Here is a 23,337-nt window from a genome sequence, read left to right on the forward strand (position 1 = left end):
AGAAACAAAGCCTTAACCCTCCTAAGCAACATTAGCAATTACTTGGCCTTTGGGCTTGAGGAGTAAACACTGGGATCAGAGCAGCCCTTTCAAAGCACCAAGTGCCCTCACTGCCTCATAGGCACAGTCCTTTCAGTGGCAGCATTGCTCAGCAGCAGATTTATTTCTTTTTTTTATTCCTGCATATGTTTGGCATCAGTGTGTAAAACATGGCTACCAGGGGGCAGGAACTGATCATGAAACATTACTGGCTGCCAGGTATTGCAAAGATTGAGGTCACTGCTTGCTTTTTCCAAAAGAGGGACAGTTTAATGAAATCTTGCTCTTTGGAGGCAAGAAAATGTTTATCCGCTCCAAAGAGTCCTGAGGTAGAATGACATGAATATGTATAATTTCTTTAGTGAATTACATGAATTTGTAAGAGAATTTTGAGGCATGTAGCACTTCCAAAGTCCCTCGTTCAGCTCTCTCTGCTGCCCACATTTAGCATTATGCTGAGCAGATATGCAGACAGTTACATGGTGCCTTCAGTCCCAAATGGCTGCACTGATGTTTTTGTCTGAAATAGTGTTCCTTGGCAGGATGATCAGGCAGCAGCACACTCCATGGATGTCCCTTATTACCTCTTACAAGACTTGAATCACTGGTGCTTATCTGGTTTTACATAATGGCCGGTTGGCCCACACGCTCTGCTGAACTGTGACTACACCACAGGCAGACTATATCTGGCTGGCTAAATCCCAGCAAGATCCCACTAACAACCTGTGCAGATCCTTCTGTCCTTCTGGTGTAGAAAGGTTAAGAGTGCAGGTGCCCACAATGTGTGCAGCACACACAGAGGTGTGTGTGAAAACCAAGGGAGGGCAGAGGCATGAGATAAACAGCCAAAAAATCTGAGGAAATATCACACAGAAACACACAGCAAGGAAGCTGGTGGATCAAGCTGACTTCAGCTGAGCAAGGCTTGGAGTGCTGCAGTCCAACATGTTGGTGTTCATAAGAAAGCACATCAGCAGCTCTGCTGGACAAGGTCAGCTTTCAGGACTGGTCCCTCTGATATTTTCTCATTCAAAGAGGCTGCACACACAAAGAGAGCTATAACCCAAGTGCAGAAGGTTACGTGAGGAGAGGATGTATGAACGGGAAACATGTCAATGTTTGCTTCAGGTTGAAGATACAGCTCTGTCTATTGGATTGTGAAAGGTGGCTCAGCTGTTCTAGCTCCTAATTGTGGACCCATCCTCTGCCTTTGTCTCTAAAAGCTGATTTATTCCCCGAACAGTCACATCAGAAGTGATTTGGGCAATATAACTGTGTGGTACCATGCTGAAGTTCAAGTTCAGTCCAGGCAGTGTCTTATAGGTCCCATGCTATATCTACCAGCATTGTGCAGATGTCTTGAGCAAACTAAAGTGTCTAAAATGGCACTAGGCACCTACATCTGGGCACCTGAAAAGGGGATTGTCCCTGCCATCAGCACATTCACGCTGTTTCCATTAGGTAACCCCTGTAAAACCTTGCATAAAGGAAAACACATCCCTACCCCTTACAGGTGGTAGACTTAAACAGATGTGGGTCTACAAACCTTTTACTCCAGGAATAACAAATTAACTGTTTCGCATGAAAAGTTTATCAGATTATGCTCTTTTCCCATTGCAGGTTATTCTGAAGCAGACATGACAATAAATCACAACAATCTTATTAATATTTCATAGAAACACATTTCAGCTTATGGGTGTTCTCTTTTTTCTTGAACGATTATGTCTGTCTTTGGCCATTCATCGTCTGTGATACGTGACTGGCCACTTAATTCAAATTACTGTAATGTCTGGCTTTTGCCTGATTCATTAAATATTTCATAACAAGGAGGAAAAGAAGCACTGCAGATGACACTTACGTGAATATGCAAGGAGGTATTCATGAAATCTCAGTCAAGATTTGTAATCACAAATGCTTTGGGAAGATTAATAGAGATTTCTAAACATTGTTGAAATAGGGACTTTTTATTCCAACAAATGTTAATGAAAATAGTGATGATAAGAATTATTTTGCACTGTTATGGGGTTGCAGGTCTAGCATTGTGAAGTCTCTCTGACTGCAGTATAACTCACAAAGCTAATGAGAAACAGAGTAGATGGGATGTCTTGCAATGGATTTCATTAGCGTAATAGTTCTTGAACAAACTCTGAAAAACAAATCTCAGAAGCCTGACATTTGCCTTGTCAGTCCATGGGAGCTCAACACTAAAATTCATAGAGACTGTAACGAAGTTAATTTTGAGTAGCAATGATCATTTCTGAAAGCCCTCAGTTCTCATGTGTATCTCTTGAAACATAAGTAAATTCTTCAGATCATTAGCTACAAAATCTGCAAGGCAGAAAAAAGAGGCTGGAGGAAGGAATACTAAGCTATTAAATCTGATTTCCCCCAAATGACTATCAGCTTTTCAGGAGCAGACTTTTCAACAGTCGAACTTTTATATTCAATTCCTGCTTGGTTGTTTAGCAATCCTGTCTCTCTGGGAGCATTCAGTTATGCATACAAACACCAGCTAATGTGAAAGATGCTACGAAACCGCTATCTGTCCTTCCCATTAACTGAAAGAACTGCATGGGCATCAGAATGGAAGGTTCCCATGAGAAATGGGAAGCCTCAGTGAGGTGAATGACAAAAGAACTGTTGACTTTGGAAGAGGCTGCGTCAAGCAGAGGTGCTGTAGGCACAGGTGTCCACCTGCTCAGGCAATTCAACCTCTTGTACCAGACTCAGCATGCTCTCAGTGGTTTATGCAAGCTGTAATGCTCTGGTGAAGCTGTTGCATTGGTGAAGCCTGATGTTACCAAACTCTAACATCTGAATGTGACCTGCCGCTGCTGTCAGAGTTTCCCAAGAGGGGAAGAACCTTCCAGTAAGGATGCAGGTGCCTGTGATCTGTCAAGTTTTCCTGGTGTATTTGAAGCCATGTATTCATCGTGAGGGTGGCTACCTTCTGCTTTATCATGTATTTTCTGAGTGGAAGAGGGCAGGGAGTATGGGTAGCCACCAAGGAGGCTGTCAGGCAGGGAGAGCTGAGGGTGAAGGAGGGACCCAGAGGGACAAGTGAGGGGCAGTGTGGGGGGCAGTGGGATGGGCATCAGAGGAGGCTTAGGGGGCATCTCACTGCTTTCTACAACCACCTGAAAAGATGTTGTAATGATACAAAGACTGGTCTCTTCTGCCATGCCTGCAGTGAGAAGAATACAGGAAACAAGCTTAAGCCGAGACAGGGGAAATTCAGATAAAATATTAGGGAAAAGAACTTTACTATCGTTATTGTTGTTATTATTATAAATATAGGTTTATTAATTTTATTATATATTGGATAATAAATACAATATTAAATATTGGAATAATGGAATAGAATGTGCCCAGTTGCAAGGGACCCATCACAATCATCGAATCCAACTCCTGGCCCTGCACAGGACAACCACAAGAATCACACCAGATGCCTGAGAGCATTGTCCAAATGCTTCTTGAATTCTGACAGGCTTGGTGCTGAGACCACTTCCCAGGTGCCAGAGGCAGGCAGTGCACTGAATACCCGGGACAGGACCGGGGCAGGTGTGTACAGAACACCCGAACAGAACCGGGGCAGGTTTGTAGTGAACACCCGGGACAGGAGCGGGACAGGAGCGGGGCAAGGCTTGCTCCGATGGCCCACACAGGACAGCCGCCCAGAGCACATCGCGATCCGCAGGCACTTCTCGGTCCACAATGCCCTTCGCCCGGCACCGGGCATGCGCCGCCGCCGCATGCGAGGGGCCGCCCGCCCTGGTCCCGCCCGCCGCGGGCGGGGCCACCGTGAGCGAGGAGGCGGCCGGGCCGGGCCAAGCCGAGCTGCGGGGCGGTCGCTGCCGCGGGCGGCAGGTGAGGTGGCGCGGGTGGAGGAGGTCGGTTCGCGGGAAGCGGCGGCTGCCGCTTCCTTTCCGAGAGGAGGGCGGGGAGGCGGTGTGACCGGGGCCGTGCCGTTCGGTGCCGTGCTGTTCCGAGCTGAGCCGAGCCGAGCCGAGCCGAGCCGATCCGTTCCGAGCCGAGTCGTGCCGTTCCGAGCCGAGCCGTGCCGAGCCGAGCCGAGCCGTGCCGAGCCCCTCGTGGTCGGCGGCGACCCCAGAGCGGGAGGCGGATGGCTGGCCCGGGCACCCCTCTGAGTGGGGCCGGTCCCCCGACCCTGGGCACATCTACTGCACGGCACGGCCTGGCCCGGCACGGCACGGCGGGCGCTGTGGGTGAGCAGTGCCTGCTCTTGCAGGCAGCTGTTCAGTTAAAACTCTGATAACCTCCCCAAAGGTCAGAGACGCTGCGCGTTTAAAGCCTGTAGAGGCAGGTGAAGATGTAGTTACGTTCTCCTGTCACTTTCCTTGGAAAGTTCTCCCCCGTCCCAGACACTTGTCTCCGGCTTTGAACGCTTAGCAGTAAATCTGTGCGTTTGGCCCCAGTGGATCCGGATGCCGCATTTGTCGCATCCTGCCCCTTTTAATTACTGTGTGCTGACTAAGCATAGTGGAAAAGTTTCTCTTGCTTATCCCAGCTCTGGATGCCTTGCACATGCATGCTTTGAGGTCAGGCTCACCAGTGTCCACTGGTGTCCCCTTTTTTCCAGCCCTTCACAATTAACTCCATATTTAAATGGGCTGTTAAGGTAAAGGCTGCTGTTTTGGGAAAAAAATGAAATTGAAGAGGCACACTCCTCTCTGGCGATGAGAATAATGACTGTATGTGAGCTACTGTTCAAGGCAAGGGAACATATCGGTGTTTTCACACCAGTACCATAGTTGGGTAACTATTGACATATGCTGACTTTTAAATGGTGACTGCTGACTCTGATAATACAATAGAAACGGCTCCTTTTGAGAGGAATCTGATTGATTTACTTCTTCACTCAAGCCTTAGCTGCGAACAAGAAGAGCTCTTACTCTCTTTGAGGATGTTCTCCCTGAAACAAATCTGATGTATGCCGAACACATCAGCTGTAAGACAAGACGTGCATTTTGCCGTGTCATTTTCAAAACCCGAGGTAGATGTCAAACATCTGGAGTAGATACAGGTAACCTGCCTTGCCAGCTGCTTTTCTGCCAGAGTGCAGTTTGAGCAGTTTATGATTGCAAGGGGGCAGTTTTACTGCATTCACACTTTTGTGTTTTAATTAGCTGTCATCAAGGCTGGAGTTCAGCTTCCAACACTTGTGAAGTGTGCCATGAACATGCACTCTGTGTACCTGGTTAATGCTTCAGGACTAAATACCTGGACCTCGTTCTTTATTAAGCAATGTGCAAAGGGGACTGACTGTATGGAAATCCTTTTCCAGTTAAATTTCCAGTCTCCGAAATCACATCCCACTGTGAACTTACTGAGATTTGCTTCAATCATCTGGAAATTGAATACTGTCATTCCACTTATTCTCAACCCTTTTCTCTTAAAATTTTTTGCTTTAAAGTCTTCTGTAAGTGCTGTGGGTTTAAATGGTTCCCTGTAACACCAGCCCACATTCAGTTACTGCTCTGCAGAGTTTTTAACATATCTGGCCTATGCTCTAACACAGCAAGGTTTTTAGGAGGTGTTTTAAAACAAAGCTTTAGAGATTCTCCATGAGTAAAACTGTATTTTTTTTCAAATAATCAGAGCCATAGATGACTTTTCTCAGCAGAAGAATCTGTTTTCTATTTAAAATGGCTTTTCCAACCAGAGCGTATCTAGGCTGTGAAGAAGCAGATTTTTCCAGGAAGTAGTGGGAGGCAGGAAGAATCATGTAAAAAGGTGGCACAAAGAAGAGCGTTATGCCATGAAGCTAGAACCAGATCAGAGGTCTTCAGCTGTGCAATGAAAATTTCTTCCAAATATTTCTTAGAGTGGGTAATTTCTTTGGCTGTGTTTCAGGATGGTTGTAGAATTCAGTTTTGTAGTTCACATCGAGGGGAAGAATGGATCTGTGGGTCCACAAAGCTTGGGGGAGAGTGGGCTAGAAAGAGTCAGGCAAATTTTGGGGAAAATGGGTGACGCTTCCCCTGTTTTGCTGGTGACCTTCCTTGGGAAGCTAGAGCCTGTTCCTAAGGGACTTGGCATGGTAGGCACAGAGCACTGACTGAGGGTTAGCATTTGTTGGTGGTTCTGCTGTGCTGGATGAATGCATGACATGGAACCATTTGCCTTCTCTTTTTAGGTCTTCAACCCTTTTCTTCACCTTCTGTAGTAGGACGTGTTCCCTTCTCCATCAGCACACTGCCTACTCTGATGCCATTTTGCCATCTTCCCCCCACAACTGTCTCTCCCTGTCCTGGAAGTGAACCAGTAGGTGCAAGGTGCTGGAAGAAAGTAGGTTTCTTTCTTTGCCTTCCAAGTATGCAGATGGGGCTGGTGGCACAGGCAGGGGAGGGATGGCCACTCAGACTTGGTCGTGCTAGATGGTCCCTGGCTCTGCCAGCGTTTGGAGCAAGCTGTGAGTGGGGCATTGAGCTCAGCATGGTGGAGCCTCAACTGCAAGTTTTCAAAGCCAATTACTGGACACAGTCTGTGTATGACAAGCTTCAGTTTCATTAACCGCCTCCCAGGAGTATTGAGCTGTGCGGCTCACCTTTGCAGAGATCAGTCTCCTCTGTGATGTTATTAGGTGTTCTTAAAAATAGCTTCATCAATCCACTTTAAAAGACCTGGTCTGCTCTGATAACCATGCCTGCTGGTGCTTTTCCAGATAAGGAACTTGTCACTTTTCCTGCTGTCATACATGCAGCTTCTGCCCTATTTAGAATATAGTTTAAAAAAAGACTACAAAATAACCACCAGTCTTGTGTAAAGATTTATGTGTTTGGTTTAGGAACAACTGAACACTCCTTATTTAACTGCTTTGGACAGTATTGGTTAATTAGGAAGATAGGATCAAACTAAATGCAAAGTTGAAGATATAACTTCACATACCAGTGTCTTGAGGAAATCTTCATTATAGCATCTCTTATATAACAAGGTGACAACAGGCCAACCGTCTCTTTCTGTCCCAGCTAGAAGTTTATTAGCTTTAAAAAGGATCTGGACTACACAGTGCATGTATGGGTATAATGTATGTGGTGGTGGGAAGCAACCAAATGAAATAGCATAAAACCAGTTTCAGTCTCTTTTGAGGATCTGAAAAGCAGTTCCCAGGAGTATCGTGGGGAAACTGCAATTGGAGGACATACCTACTAATTCATTCTATAATGGTCTATGCAGGAGCAGTGTTCTAATTTACTCATTTCTTTGATGTTTTGTGAGCAGATGGCATTTTTAAAAAGGTCTGTTAATTCCGTGGGAATTTGACAATGGCTGATTGCTGGGGGATCAGAAGACAGTAACAGTCGAAGTGAGGCTCATGACTTCTCTGGTCTCAAAAGAGAGACAGCCCTCTGCAGCCTCATTTTTAACCTACTATCCTTTTAGAAATCCTTGCTCAAGAATATTCAGTAGTGTCCTCAGTGTAAATTTGGAACTGGTTGATTGGTCTTCATTAATTGAACTGAGCTCCATGAACTTTTTATCACAGGTAAAAAGTACCAGGGAGACTGTGGCTTGTTGTCAGACACAGTGCACTGTGAATTTTCACATGCTGTTACTCCTTCGCTCTTTCCCTTGTTCTTGCTTGCTTCATGGTTCCTTTCCTTTCAGTTTTCCTTTCTCTATTTCTGTCTCTTTTGTCTGCGTTTGATTTAGGTCTGTTCATGTACCTTAAGCACCTGCCTAAGTGTGTGCAGCACAGGACCTAAGTACCTATTTGCACTGTGACATCAAAGGATCACATTCTGAAATTGCAACTTTTTCTTTGAACAAGAAGGAAAAAAAGGTTTCTGGTTGCTATGGTGATGAGTGCTATATAAATGCCTATAAATAAATAAACAGCTGATTCATGGACTTTGATTTGCACTGTTTTTGCTTTTCTAATGAGATATAATTAAATATCAGAATGGGAAGAGGTCTCATTTTATCAATTTTATTAAATATATATAATTTTTATGCCTCCTGTTTTACAGTAATTCTGCTGAGAATGATTAAATAGTGAGATCTGTATTTTTTCTCTCTGTAGGAAGTTGATGGTTTGGAATATGATAGTCAGGTATTTATAGAAAAACTTTTGGATGCCAAAAGACACTCCACTAAAAAGGTGGTGTCCATTTTCATTTTAATCAGAACATACATTCTGAGCTAAATGCCTATTTTTCTTATCTCTAAGAGACTGTTATTGCTGTTGCAACATTTAAGTTCCAGCCAGAAGTGTCTGTAAATGTAATTATGTTCCTCTGCAGTACTTGAAACCCCACTGGTGCACAAAAACAAAACTTGGATATGCCACTGACTTTTCCTTTCATGTTAAAATGACAAAGGCAGAGTAAAAAATCAGATATTCCTTGTTGAAGTTCAAGGAGAAGGGGAGAATTTACTTTTTTGTAAGTCTTTTGTTCTCAGGTCTGTGATGTAAAAGTAGTTTTCTCTCTGTGCTAAAGGTGACAATTGTAAAATGGATTGGATGAAGACAATAAACTGCTTCTCTAGGAGACAAGGAGTAGCCATTAGCCATTGCTAAAAAATGCCTTTTCTTTAGTAATCTCTGGAGTCAGTCCACTCACAGTTTCTGAAACACAACTACGCCCCAGTTCCCCAGCAGTGCACTGGAGTAATCCCCCTTACAGGTATTTCTCACTCAGGAAATGGGATGCACTTTCTGTAACAGCAAAGGAGAGTTTATAATGGAAGGAGCTTTCCTTAGCAGAAGGATAATAGGTATGTATGATATCCAGAAATGCTCCTTTGTGAAAGGATCAGTCTAGTTTCTTGGTGGAAAGTGCTTTTGCCACAGTGGCTTGGAGAGAGATTTCCTCAGTCCTAAGCTGTGGAGTGCAGCTTGTATGTTGGCAGCGAGTAGATCTGCTTTCTACCACAGTCACAGCTTTGTATTCAAAGAAGCTGACAGATTTCCAAAGAACTTTGGAGAACTACCTTGTCCTGTTAAATATTTGATAAAATAACACCACATCCTTCACTGACTTCATTCCTCTGTGAGCTCAGATTCAAGTCTATTTGCTTTACCAAATAAAAATACGTATTTGACCAAATACCTTTTACTTCAGAGTGTGTGTCATTGGGAGGACAAGGATACAGGGGAGTTTTTTGCACTTGTGCAAAACAGCTTCTCACAGAGCAAAACATGTATCTGCACACAGCTGTTGAAGGCAGAGGCAGAACAGGTGCGAGGAATGGTGTCCCTGAAGGTCTCCCTTGAGCAGTGACAGCCTGGCAGTTTGACCTGCAGGTATCATCTGCCTTCGTGGAGTTGCATGACTGACAGTGGACATGGCAGTCCAAGGTCTCTCCCAAGAGGGTGGCTGCCAAGGCTGGTGAGGTTTGAAGGCAGCCTGAACCCAAACAGAATCTATGCTGCCTGCAAGAGAAGCAGTGAGATGGGAAGGGCAGCAAACACTGAGACTTGAAAGTGCTTCAGGTTTGCAGCTGCTCCCAGGGTTTTGGTGTACTTGGAGTCCATGTTGGTGCTGGAGCAGGACCAGACTCCAGAGTTGTTCTCAGAGTTTTCTCAATTGGAAAGCAGCATTGTTAGTAGCTCATACTCCCATTAATGGAGGGGAATTTTTATTTAGAAGCCTTTTCTTAGGGTAGGATTAAATATACATATAGATATTAATGACAGGACAAGCTGTTGAGGACACGCTGGAGCTATTGTGTGTCTCCTTTTCTGGCATGGATATGACAGAGTGAAACAGATTTATTTTTCTTCTTCTTCAGAACTTCTGCTTTTTGTGGTTGGGATTTTTTTCTGACAATTTTTTTTTCAATAGATAGATGTGATCCAGGACCATCTGGTGGAATTTGCTGTTGTCACATCTAGGTTTTCTGATGTATTGCCTGTCAAGTTATGTTATATGTTCAGATGAATTTCTCATATGATCTGCTGACAGCTACTGACAGCCCTGAGATGGGAAGTTGGAAGCTTGGGGGGAAGAAGAGAGGGACAGAGTTAGCTTTAAAAATTTAACCTTGATTGCTTTTGATTGGTGGGATTTTATTTCTGGTACTTACGGGTGACTTTTTAAGTGAAGAAAGGTGAATGAATAATTTTAAACCAAATGCTTGTAAGTGCATACAAGGTACTGTACTTATACTTGGAAGGTTTGTAGTCCACTTGTAGTTTTGTTGTTGATTATCTTCTCTTTGACACTGGGTTCCTCACTTAATCTCTCTCTGTCCTTACAAGCTCACACCCACTTAAATTGGAACCTTTTCTTTCTCCTTTACTCCTCAATCCTTATCCAGTTCCTCTTTAGAAAAGAGATCTCAAAACATTTCTGTATTTATTAGGATGCCACCAAGTATCTTAATAATCATAGCATCTCAGTATCTTAATCCTAAATCCTAATACCATAATAATTCTGTAGTAAAATGAACTATGATTTTTCACAAATTAGTTTTAACCTTTGCAGACAGGTCATATGTATAAAAGCAATAAGCAGCTCTGAAATAACTACAGTAATTCTTTTCTTGCTGATTTAATACTTAAATAATTAGTTAAAGTAGGGGGATTTTGATGTAGAGGTCCACAATGCAATGCATTTCCTCACATAATGACAAGGATGATGGTGTGCTTTGTAAACCAGGGTCCAAATAAGCTATAATAGCACTTCAGTTTTGTTCCTCAGTTTTTTCTGCCATAATTTGAAGCTCCATGTAGCAATTAGGCTGGTGACAAGATAAATTTCACAACTTGATACCATTCTTCATTTTTTTAATAGGCCAGATCAGAAAAGAAGTGATTTGTGTTTGAACTTCCAAGGTTTTTAGTTTATATAGTACTGGTAAAAAGAATTACAGGTACTTCCGAATGACCTGGAAGGAAGCCTGTTTGTAGGCAGAGATGGGATTGCAGTGCAAAGGCATGTCCGGGTGTGATTCTCAACACAGACTCTCTCCCTCTTCTCTCTCAGAGCTGCGGTGGTTATACTGGGCCTCCTGCTTGTTACATCCTGCTGGATGTTGATGAAGTTGGAAATCACCCTTGGAAAGGAAAAGACTTTCTTCCAGGGGAACTTGAAGCTGAAGATATCAGTCACCAAGCTCAGGGTACTCTTGTTGCAGTTTGCTAAGGAAGAAGCTGGAAAGCATTTACTTGCCTGTACTTATTCTTGTGTCTCCTTAGTGACACTTCCTGGCCTAGAGAATGCGAGTGCCCTTCTGTAGCTGTAGAGAGACCTAATGTTAGGCTGACAAGGCCAACAGAACCTAAATACAGGGACCTCTGTTTGTAGTCCAGTCTGGTTCCATACTTTGTGAGTATCAGGTAAGGAGACTTGGAAATGATCCTGTGCTGTTGTAGGGGTAGGACTGGATATGCAGAGGTCAGTGTAAAGATGCAGCAGCTCTGTGGTCCTGGTGGGCTGTGTTGGATGGAGCACTGTTCTCACACTGATCAAGATTCATCTCAGCTATTTTCAGAAGAAGGGGATTTTGGAGGAAACCCCTTTGATGGAATATGGCCAAATTCTCAGCCTGTGACATGTTTGCACTGCAGGGTGGCAAGGCTGGTCTTCAGTCCTTAAGCACATTAAATTAGCTCTGGACAAGCTTGCTGAGAAAAGGGTAATGAAGCAGGTCAGAAATGGGATGTGCGTGCTCAAGCACATGCAGTGGCCTTAATGCTCCAGGCAGCATTCCTGCAGGCACATGGCTGGGGAGCAGCCAGGTCATGGAGCACACTGTGCTGTTGGTTAAACGTATCACAGACCACGGGTGCAGCCAAAATCACTTACCAGGCATAAAAGAGAAAGTCAGTTAGGCAGGAGGGCAATCCCATCAGGATAAACCTGTGAGAGGAGCTGGATGCAGTCTAGCATAATGTTGGCTGTGTAGGGTGTGTAATAGCCAGCACCCTCTCGGGAGCTGCTGGAGCCCATTGCAGCAAAAATTGCAGCTTCTGGTCGTGGAGACTGATGCAGATCTCAACACATAAATTGTGTTGTTTCAGGTAGAGGCGGCAGGTGAGTCACATCTGCAATGTGACTGACGTTTGGTCTTCATCTTTATTTCATGTGATGAGGAGGTGGGAGGGTGGAGATTACTTGAAGTGCCTGGCTAGAGACAGAACATAATTTATCAGGGTTCATTTGTCTGGAGGAGTACACAGCCCATGTATAATTTAGAAACATGTTGAAAAATAGGGAGCTGTTGTCTTTTAAAATCAGTCAGCACTTGAGTCTGTTGGTTTAAAATCTTGCAATATATCTAAGATGAACCAAGAAAGGGTGTATAATTAGTACTCATAAAACTAAGCCCTTCATAAACTCAGAGTAATGTGTGTTTTCAAGGTTTAGGCTGAAATACATGAAACGGCGCATGGATTTATCTGTGTCAGTTCCTCTGAAATCGCATTTAACAGAGATGGTCTTTTCATATGTGATCCGTAAATAGATTTTTTGTATATTTCTATTGCAGTAGATAATGCTTCCCCCACTTTTTTCCTTCTTCCTTTGAGTTCTTTTCTCCCTTCTTCTGATTTAAACCTGGTGATGATATGCTATAGTCAAATTATCAGCGAGGGAGAAGGATATCGGTGTCCTCCACCTCACTGTTAAAAAATCTATATTTTTGTTTTCTGCAGAGCACTGAGAACAAGATAAACGAGCAGGGTGTTGCCATCCTTTATCATAGTCAGAACGATAAATGACTTGGCCTGGAAAGTTTAAAGATGTGTAAGAATGCAAATCCTTGGCCCACAAGGATGTGTGGTTGAAAGTGCTGATACAGCCAGGAGTTTGGCACATCCTTAAATCTAAGCACAAGCATTGCTTCCATTGGGTTTATATACCTGGCACCATGCTGAGTGGGGTAAGCAAAGCAAAGCTCTTCTGAAAGAAGGTTTGGTTTGTTGTAGTGGCTTGAAGTAGAATGAGATGAGCCTTTTCCTGCCCCCTGGAAGAGCAGTCTGAGAGTAGTGCACGTGTTGCTCCTCTGTGTTACTGTCCTTGACTCTGTGGTGTGTACTGATGGAGCTGAAAACCCTGATAGTTTGGCCTTTGCTGCCTCACGAATGCATCCATCCACTTCTCCTCACTTTTCCCACTCTGCCCATGTCTGCTAACCATGAGCAGAAGATCACCGTGTTTGTAGTAGGTGATAACGCCTTGTTTGTAGCACGGCACCTTGGCCTAGAAGGCTGGAAGCATTAGAAGAGACTGAGGATGTTAGAGGGGAGTGCTTAACTTCCCTTGCAAACAGGGAAATATGTAGAAATTTTCAGTAATTTACCATTAAACTCCCTTCCCTCCTGCCCACTGTAAAAGGTTTTGGACAGAAGTTCTGTGCAATGGCTTGATCTGTACCAGCCTGATAAAGAAACCTCTTGGAAAAGTGGCTAAGGAGGTTAGTTGGGTTTTTTATGGCTGCTGATGGTGGTGTGGAGCAGGCAGAGTAGTCTAGATCTTTAACATCTTTATTATTAGCTTGGATGCAGCACTTTAAGGAATACTAAATAACTTTGCAGATGACACTAAATTGAGAGGACCTGTTGACTCCCTTGATGGCAGAGAGGCCCTGCAGAGAGACCTCGACAAATTAGAGAGATGGGCAATCTCTCACCAGCCCTATGAAGTTTAACAAGGGCAAGTGCCAGATTCTGCACCTGGGACAGGGCAACCCTGGTTGTGTTTATGGACTGGGGAACAGCACTGTGGAAAGGGACCTGGGGGTCCTGATTGATGGCAAGTTGGATATGAGTCAACAGGGCCCAGGCAGCCAGGAGGGCCAACCATGTCCTGAGGGGCATCAGTCACAGCATTGCCAGCTGGCCGAAGGAAGTGATTGTCCTACTCTGCTCTGGTGCAGTGTCACCTTGAATATTGTGTGCAGTTTTGGAGACCACAATATAAAAAAGAGCTTAAGCTCTTAGAGAGCATGCAAAGGATGGCTATGAGGATGTTGCAGGTTCTGGAGAGGAAGCCATATGAACAGTGGCTGAGGTCACTTGGTCTGTTCAGCCTGGAGAAGAGGAGACTGAAGGGACACCTCATTGCTTGCAAGGGGAAAGCAGAAGGGCAAGCACTGATCTCTTCAGTCTTATGATCAGTGACAGGACTCAAGGAAACAGCATGAAGCTGAATCAGGGGAGGTTTAGGTTGGATATCAGGAAAAGGTTTTTCACCTAGAGGGTGGTTTGGCACTAGAACAGACTCCCCAGGGAAGGGGTCACAGCACCAAGCCTGTCAGAATTCAAGAAGCGTTTGGACAACCCACTCAGACACATGGTGATTCTTGGGATTGTCCTGTGCAGATCCAGGAGTTGGACTCAATGATTGTGATGAGTCCCTTCCAACTCAACACAGTGGATGATTCTATGATCTTTTCTCTCTCTTTTCCTGGTTGTCCTTTAGTGGAAATACTCTTTTTGTCTCTGTTTTTAATTTCCCAGTCTGGTCTTTTTTTTTCTCTACGGCAGTCTTTGAAGGTTACACATTCTTCTGCTGCGTATCTTTTGTCCAAGTGTGTCTTCTTTCAGTTCTCTATTCCCTTCCTAGCTGTTTCTTCTCTTCCTTCCCTTTGTTTCTTTCCTATGTCCTCTTTATTCTTTTGGATTGTTTTGTTTAGGTTTGAGAAGAGACACACCTGAGTGTGTGTAGTTGGCGATTCCTTACAAATGCCCTGTAAGCAAAGGGCTCAGTAATTTGCTTCTTCATTTCTTCAAGCTTTTTACAGTGGCAGCTGAAAAGTTTCACTAACTTTTCCCATCCTGTATGCAGCTTTTGTTGCCATTTGATCATCTTTGGCACCAAAGCTGGCTTTGTTGTACTTGTGAGAGGGTGTGCTGCACAATTCTTACCTCCAAAACCACTGACATTTCCCTTTGCCATTGTAAAATATTTCACCTTTTCCTTTCAAAACACACATGCAAGTGTCCTCCTCTCCTCTGGCCTTTGACTCTGCCTTAAAAAACTGAATCAGAGATCTAGGTAATCATTGACAGCAGGACTTCTCTGCACAGTTGCATCCAGGAGTGCCTTCTTCAACTGCTAGATGTTCTGAAGGCCACACCTGTGTAAAAAGGGGCCAAGGGGCATTTTGATGTTAAGTAAGGGTTTCTTGGGTTTTGTGTGGAAAGGGCATATACAGAGCCTGAGATTAAAGATGAGAGGAATAAGAGTTTATTTGATAACAGAAGGTTTCTTGTATTTGTGAAAAAGTGGTTTTTGTACCATCCACCTTACTTGCCAAAGTTGAACTGAGAAAGTGTAATTCTCAGTAAAACTGGTTCATTATTTTGGTTGCAAAGATTTCTTTGTGTATGGTGTTAGTTGGCTTTCCATCTTTTTACTGTTTTACCTTAACAATTTGATTACACATGTGTTTTTGCCCTTGAGAGACTGTGGGTGTGATACAATCTCTGTTATAAACATGTAATTAGTGGTGAAAGATGTCTCTTAAGTCTGATCTGCTGGCTGCTTTGTTGCTCAAGAAGCAAAGAGGAGCTGAATTACAGGATTTGAGTCCTTGACTGCAAGTCCTTCTAGTGTAAATTTGGTGTAGACAACTTCTGTTTCAGAGAACCATCTCTTTCTTCAGCTTGGAGCTATGTAGATACTGGGACCACACTTCAATGACGTCAGGGAATTCTAATGAGTTTCCTGGTTGTGCTCTATGTACCCCTTGTACGAAGCGGGCTTGCACACAGATCTTTCTTGTTATGCTCTCTGATACTAGATCATAGAGTTTTTTAAAGGTTCCTGTTACGATGTCTTACAGCTAACTGAAAAATAAGCTTTGCTCTCCCTTGTCAGCTCCTCCTCTTCTAAACCAGCCTGTTTGGAGTGTTTCTGCTACATTCTTTCAGATTCATGCTGAAGGTTTTTAGTTTCCTTTGGTGCTAAAATTTCACCTATTATGTTTTAGGGCCCAGTTTTGCACACTGTTCTCTGAATAACAGTTCCCTTCAGTGGTGCACTAGTATGAATGTGTGTTCTAGGCGTGGTACCCAGCTGAGAGTTTAGACCCTGATTTCTCTAAGCTTGGAAACTCATGCAGTTTTAAACTGTACGTGAATTTTGATTCACTGGTTACCAGTGAAATATTTAAGCACAGTCCTTGGAAATGCCTTGAAGAAATCTGAAACCATCTGCCTCTGTCCCTTCTTTTGTGCCAGGAAATAAAGCTCTCCTTAGTTTGGGTGTAAGGGCTGCACTCCCTCTTCAGTAGACAAATACTTCGTAATGTCAATGATTCCATGGATGTGATGGGGTTTTGCATTTGCTTATGGCAAGCAAACAGTCAAATGTAGTTACAGAATGACCACAGTCCATTGCATGGGGCATGCACTGTGAAGCCTCTGATGTGCTGGAAATGAGTGAGCTGTGAATTACTTCTTGTCTTACTGTGCTTTTGTTTTCCCCTCTCCCAGCTGGCCACCTGTAATGTAAATTGAACGGGGTGTTGGTGGTTTGTGCATTGAAATCCCTTTGCACTGGAAGATTAGTTTCCCCAGCAGATGAGCCTTTCAGCTGTACCTCTGTGGACAAAAAGCCCTCTCCAGAAAGGTGTGCAACAGCATTTTTGTGACCTCTTTTTTGCACTGACTCAACCATATCATAAATTCGCTTTTGTGAGCCAAGCCAGGCTCAGGCTGTTGCTGCTGTTGTCATTTATTTCAATTTTTATTTCAATATTTTCCTGCTTACCTTTCACAACAGATGGGAGGAGTGAAGGGAGGGAAGAGGAGGAGGAGAGAAAAATGAAAAAGTGCACAAAGATTAATTTGCTGTGTAATTCCCTCTTTTAGAAGGAGGGAGGGACACACTTGGGAAAATGGATTGTCAGACCTCTAAGCACATACGAAATACTATCCTTTCTAGTAGACAGTGTGGTGTTGCACTGAGACTGTCACTTACACAGCACTAAAACTCTATGACCAGATTAATTTTGAGGAGAAATTATGTGGTTTTCTCTGTGTCTGCATTTTTGCTGCCTTTAGATAAGTTACAGCCCTTGGTGCTTATCACTTTTTAATGATTTGTTCTTACCTCTGCTCCTTGCTTCTGGCTGTTTGTTCTTTACTACTTAGGTTGTTACTTATGTTCACGGAGAGACTGGAGAGTTAATAGAGATGAAAATTAGAGTTGCTCTCACCTTCCCTTCTCCTGTAAGGTTGCCTGGGACAGCTCCACACACATTTATATATGACTTTGCAAGATTTTTGGCTTCTGACTGTGTTATGGTTGTGTCAAAGTATAAAACTAAAGCTGGGAAGCTAGCAGCTTATTGAAATTAATTTCTTTGGATTTATAAAGCCACTGATTAATCATATTATAATGTGGGTATAAACTTAGGAGAAACATGTAGTCTCTGTTGTACTTTTATTATGAATTTTGTAATAGTCATACATATGTATTATATACCCATATATATATACTTAGCACAGAGGTCACAAGTCAAGCTATTATACACAAAGTTCTCTAGTCCTTGCTTAATTTATGTGCATGTCTTGTCCTGTTGGAACACAAGACTCTTAGGTACATGCTAATTTTTAAGCATTAAATATATTCAAGCACTTTAGAGAAGAGAGTTTTTATTTATGTGTATTTTGGCTTTCAGTTTGGTATATTCCAGGATCTCAGTGGTGAAAAACAAGTGGTTATTTTGTGTAACTGTAAGTCACTCAGCAAGATGGTTTTGTCTAGGCAGTCCTCAGCCCTTGACTTGGGTGCTTTCTCCTTTCACATATTTGCTGCGTTAATACAGGTGCAGACTTGGCTCTTCATAGTTGCAAGAGAAGCTTTTTGTGGCTGTAGCTTTAATCCCTTTGCCTGGAAAGACGGGTTGGCTACCTCAGCAGGTTGTTCGTGTCAGCCTCCAGGGCAGATTACAAGCACATCATTCTGCTGTAGAATGGGTGAAGCTGGATGAGCCAGGGCAGGAAGGTCTTGCCTGCAATGATAACTGTCCTCTCACTCTGACCCCTCCAGGCTCAGGGTGAGTCTCACTGCCTATGGCCAGTATATATGTATATTTTAGTCTTCAAGGTCACAAGAATCTTCTTCCTTGTGGATGATGGGTGTGCCAACACCCGGTACATCTTTACTGTGGCTCATCTTGGGAATGCTATGCAAGTGAGAGGGTTCAGACCTGCTCCAGCCCTCCCTGTGCTTGGGTAGTGCTGCAGGACTTTCATAATGGCTAGGTGGCTTCTGTGGGAAATGGCTGCATCAGCAGCAGTGCCAGCAGAAGCCTAGAGGTGGAAAAGCACATCCTGATGCAGGAAGCTGTCTGGAGAGCCCTTGATGTCTTGAAATACTGTGTAAAGTAGCTGAAAGACCACTCTATTATTGACTTTGCAAATAGCAGCACGTGGATCCAAAGCTGTACAAAGTGAATGAGGGCAGATGTTTTTAACTGGAGCTGTTTTAAACAGCAGTTGGTTATCAGACTGATGTTGCTCTTATCTCAGCGACAGTCAGGTTACACTTCAGTTATTTCAAGAGATTCTCATTGTGAAATACTTGACTCAGCTTTTGATGCAACAAAGGCAGCAGATCTTGCCAGTAGGAAGGAGGGGAACAGAAATGAGCTGCTGTGGCAGGCTTGGGTAAGGAATCTGTCATCATCAAAGGGCCACCACTAAATAGCAACTGTGCCAGTAGTTTTCCAGATGTTCCTCTTCCAACAGATACTTTCTCCTTTTTCTTTGAACCTTTCACCTTCTTGTATTGTTACATCAGCTGTTCATGGAGGTGTTGTAACCTCCACACGAGTGGGGTCACCAAGGAGGGCAGTAGGCAAATGATGCATTGATTTATTGGTGGGAACAAATGGGATTAAAATAAACCATCTTATTTTTTATTACTATTCAAATAAATATAACAGCAAGTCTGTATTACAAAAAAATCCCCTTAAATCAGGCTTGAACCTCTTCCTCTTGCTGCTGCACCCTTGATAAATATGCCTAGAGTCAATAGCCCTTCCATGAATTTTCAAACTGACAAGGTCATGAAGAAGTTCTTCCCAGCTACTGAACTGTAAATTGTTGTGTATGACACCTGGAGGAGTTGGAATGGGTCTGTACAAGTAATTCAGTGTATTCATCACACTTTTTCTAATGTATGCAGTGGTTCACATTGAAGCTGAGAAAGATGATTCATATTGCTTTCTTCTCTCCCCCATGTCAGTAGCAGCAGTAGCCCTCAGAGCAACATTTGAAACAGTAAATGCCTGGCCCACAGCCATGTGTTACTACTTCTCTGCTGGGCCTTCTGATGATACTGTAATCAGATGAGGGACAAGGTAAGAATTATTCTTTTCCATGGGGAAAATCAGACTGGGGTATTTAAGTACTAACCAAAAAGAATTTTAAGGATATGTTGAAGTCAGCCAGCAAATATGGCCTATGTTGTCAGGAAACACCCTTTTTTTTAACCTCCCCATCTAAGTTATATTATTTGTGAAACCTTATGCCTGTTCTGCATTTTCATGTGAATTTTAGCACCCTCAGGATATGCTGCCCACTCAGAACATGGGTTTTTGTGCTTCCTGTGCATCAGTCTAAGTGGTTACACTAGAGTGGGGTATCCTGTGATACTGTGCTCCTGTCAGTTGTTCATATTACCCTACTGTCATGTGAATAGGGTTGGGCTGTATGCTCGCTGCGTCACTTTAGAATGTGAGGATGTGGTATACAAGTGTGGCTGAAGAGGGTGTTGGAGGTAAAACAATCTGTTTCTAATTGTGGGACTAAAAATGGCAGTAAACCTTTGTATTTCCCCTGATTTGATTTAGGTTCTCCTTTAGCTTGGTCTGAACTATATTGCTGTCATGCTGCTGCTCTGTCTACCTCTGGGCATTTGTCAGAGACTGGCTAATTGAAGCACACACTCCAGCTTGGATCAAAACTTCTGTTTTGATCAAAATTATAGATGATGCTGCTGCTTCCTTGTAGAATTCTTTCCATGAAGCACTAGGACTTTGGTTTGTAAGTTTTGGTTCTCCAAGGTTTTCAGGAAAAGCATGAAGTCTCTGTGCACAGTCGAAAGTTAGGGCAAAGGCAGCATCAGCATCCTATCATAGAATCATGGAATATTCTGAGTTGGAGGGGGCCCACGAAGCTCATCGAGGTCCTGGACTCTGATCCTTGAAGTCCTGCTCTAATCCTGCTTGTGAATGAGATATTCTCATCAGTTCTGGAACAACTTCAGCCCACTTGCAAATAGGTTCCATTATCCAGAGGAGGCAGTGAAATTCCTGGACGTCTTAAGCCCTATCCTTCTGAATCTTTCACACAGTTGTTATCTCTTCACTCCATAGATCTAAGTGCCTGACAGTTCTAAAATGCAAGTTTTTTGTTTCTGTTTTGTCTCTTGTTTTGCATACCTTGGCACCCCTGCAATGTTCACCTTCAAGGGTGTTTTGCTTTTGACAGCTGTATTTTGCTGTGATACAAACACTTTAATTTCCTAAGACATCTATGAGACTTGCTGGTTTTGACTACACTGTTTTTCTCAATAGACAGGAAAAAAGGGCTCTCTTCTTTTCTTCTAACCTTCTCAGGACAAGTCCATGCTGGCAGGACTTCAGGCTAAGTTGTGGCCATGGAGAGGTTCCCCAGACATGCAGGAGGCCCCAGGGCCCTTTGCATGGCAACTGTGGTGGGAATAGAAGATGAGAGGAAGGTGTGGTGGGAGCAGAGCATGTCAGGCTTATGGCTGCTCTTTGAGCAGCTTTTCAGAGACACAGTGACAGAGCTGATAACTTACTCTTCTCTGTCCTGTATCATGTTTACACTGTCCCCTGTGGTCATGGTGGCCTGGCTCCTGTCTTCAGCCTTGGAGCTCATGGTGCTGGTGAATGGAGCTGCATCCAGCTGGCGGCCGGTCACTAGTGGTGTTCCCCAGGGGTCTGTGTTGGGTGCAGTCCTGTTTAACATCTTTATTGATGATTTAGATGAGGGGATTGAGTCCATCATCAGCAGATTTGCTGATGACACCAAGCTGGGAGGGAGTGTCAACCTACTGGAAGGCAGGAGGGCTCTGCAGAGGGATCCGGATAGACTTGAGAGATGGGCTGATTCCAGTGGGATGAAGTTCAATAAGGCCAAGTGCTGGGTCCTGCACTTTGGCCACAACAACCCCCTGCAGTGCTACAGGCTGGGCACAGAGTGGCTGGAGAGCAGCCAGGCAGAAAGGGACCTTGAAGTACTAATTGACAGGAAGCTCAACATGAGCCAACAGTGTGCCCAGGTGGCCAAGAAGGCCAATGGGATCCTGTCCTGTATCAAAAATAGCGTGGCCAGCAGGACCAGGGAAGTGATCCTTCCCCTGTGCTCTGTGTTGGTGAGGCCACACCTTGAGTACTGTGTTCAGTTCTGGGCCCCTCAGTTCAGAAAGGATATTGAGGTGCTGGAGCGAGTCCAGAGAAGAGCAACAAGGCTGGTGAAGGGACTGGAGCACAAGCCCTATGAGGAGAGGCTGAGGGAGCTGGGGTTGTTTAGCCTGGAGAAGAGGAGGCTCAGAGGTGACCTCATCACTGTCTAGAACTACCTGAAGGGAAGTTCTGGCCAGGTGGGGGCTGGTCTCTTCTCCCAGGCACTCAGCAATAGGACAAGGGGGCACAGGCTTAAGCTCTGCCAGGGGAAATTTAAGTTGGGTATCAGAAAAAAATTCTTTCCAGAGAGAGTAATCAGGCATTGGAATGGGCTGCCCAGAGAGGTGGTGGATTCACCATCCCTAGAGATTTTTAAACGCAGATTGGACTGAGTGCCATGATCTAGTAAATGGACTAGAGTTGGACCAAGGGTTGGACTCGATGATCTTGGAGGTCTTTTCCAACCCAATCGATTCTATGATTCTATGATTCTATAACCTTGAAGTACACAAGAGGGTTTGATAGTTGGTGGATTTTTCTAGGCAGCTGTTGCCATATTTGTGGCTTCTGGTGTGGTGCATCCTACCCAGATCCCTTTGACAGTTTCAGTCTTTTCCTCTGTTAAATGGGAGATGTGTTTGTTCAGGTGGAATTTTGGTGATAAAGGCTTCATTTTAAAGTATTATTTGAGAGAGGGCAGATGATCTGCTGCTTGGGCAAAAATAGTTAACAGATAATGTCTGTGGGAAGCAGCAGGGTGAGTCCATTAGTCATACCCAGGGATCTCACAGGCAACATCTTACCCTTGGTTTCTCATGTCAGCCTAGGTGAACATCATTTACTTACCAAGCTGCTCTTAGGAGCATGAATTATCTCAGATTCCTTTATAGACACATTGGCACTAATTACATTTGCAGGTCTGCGGTTGGCAAAGCTGTAGGAGAGGGAATTTGTTTATCTCTGTCACCCTGCTGACCTGTCATTACTGATGACAAAAAGGGAACTTAAAATAGCTCAAGTGACACCTGGCTTGAGTCAGAACAGCTACTGAAGCCGTGTCCTGTCTTGGGAACAAGCAGGTGACTCCCATACCATCCCTCTGCACACACATTGCATTCAACTGCAGGAGCAGACTGGGATGTCCCTGCAGTGCTGCTGGATTGGTTTCTAATGGGGATGGAGGTGTTACTAGAGTGAATAGTTTAGCATATGACAAAATCAGATAGCAAGCATGTATTTTATATGTATAAAATATGCACATATCTGTGGAGAAGAATAAATATCTGTGAATTTCAGGTTGTAGTTGAAATGTCACTTAAGTAGGTGTGTGTAAAATGTGTTTCATCATACTTACGCCTTTGTAAACCTAAGATTTTTATAAAACTTGTGCCCTACATCTCTTAAGCCTGGGAGTATATCATGCTTAATACAGTTGAGCAATGTGGAGTTTGGCCATTGACATACTCTCTAAAAAATGCCTTTTTTCCAGTCAAAGTATATTCTTGCTTAGGAATTTTCAATACTGGGCTGAAGTCCTGGTCCTCTGGACGTGAGTTTCTGTTAGCTTCTGCAGAATCAAAATGTCATCCTCTGTCTGTGGAGTCCCAGTCTTGGTGTCCAGAAACCAAATGCTTCCTTTGTCTCCTTTTGTATTTTTCAGTACAAAGACTTTTTTGTTAGTTCAACCATGAATTTTTTTTTGTGCTCTCAAACTGAGATGCACTTTTGGTTCAAAAGCTCTGCAGGAAGAACAATTTCTTATAGAACGTCCTTCTGGGACTATAAATAATAAATGCTGTGACTCAGAGTGATTCAGGCACCCCTGCAACATATATGTGCAAGGCAAAGATTCAGTAAATAATGATTTACCTGCTCTTTGTCAGCTCTAAACCAAAAGGGATCTATTCAGACTTCTTTGCTAGCTTTATGTGTTTGTGCTTG

The 23,337-nt window shown here is 43.7% G+C and overlaps 1 protein-coding gene across 9 annotated transcripts in view; it reads left to right on the forward strand.

Moving 5' to 3' along the window:
- Positions 1 to 3,826: 3,826 nt before the first annotated feature.
- The window catches only part of POMGNT2 (protein O-linked mannose N-acetylglucosaminyltransferase 2 (beta 1,4-)), a 31,446-nt gene continuing 11,935 nt past the window's right edge, over positions 3,827 to 23,337 (forward strand). The window contains exons 1-4 of one of the 9 annotated variants that reach the window (XR_011698323.1): positions 3,827 to 3,906; positions 4,875 to 5,083; positions 6,197 to 6,348; positions 7,714 to 7,911. The gene's annotated coding sequence lies outside the window, so the exon portion shown is untranslated. Of the gene's footprint in view, positions 3,907 to 4,798; positions 4,816 to 4,874; positions 5,084 to 5,824; positions 5,886 to 6,196; positions 6,349 to 7,713; positions 7,912 to 11,115; positions 11,128 to 23,337 lie in introns of those variants that run through there. The other 8 variants (XM_071561172.1, XM_071561173.1, XM_071561174.1 and 5 more) reach the window with 8 other exon arrangements.

This window comes from Pithys albifrons, chromosome 7 (assembly GCF_047495875.1).
Source record: "Pithys albifrons albifrons isolate INPA30051 chromosome 7, PitAlb_v1, whole genome shotgun sequence".
Classification (NCBI taxonomy): Eukaryota; Metazoa; Chordata; class Aves; order Passeriformes; family Thamnophilidae; genus Pithys; species Pithys albifrons.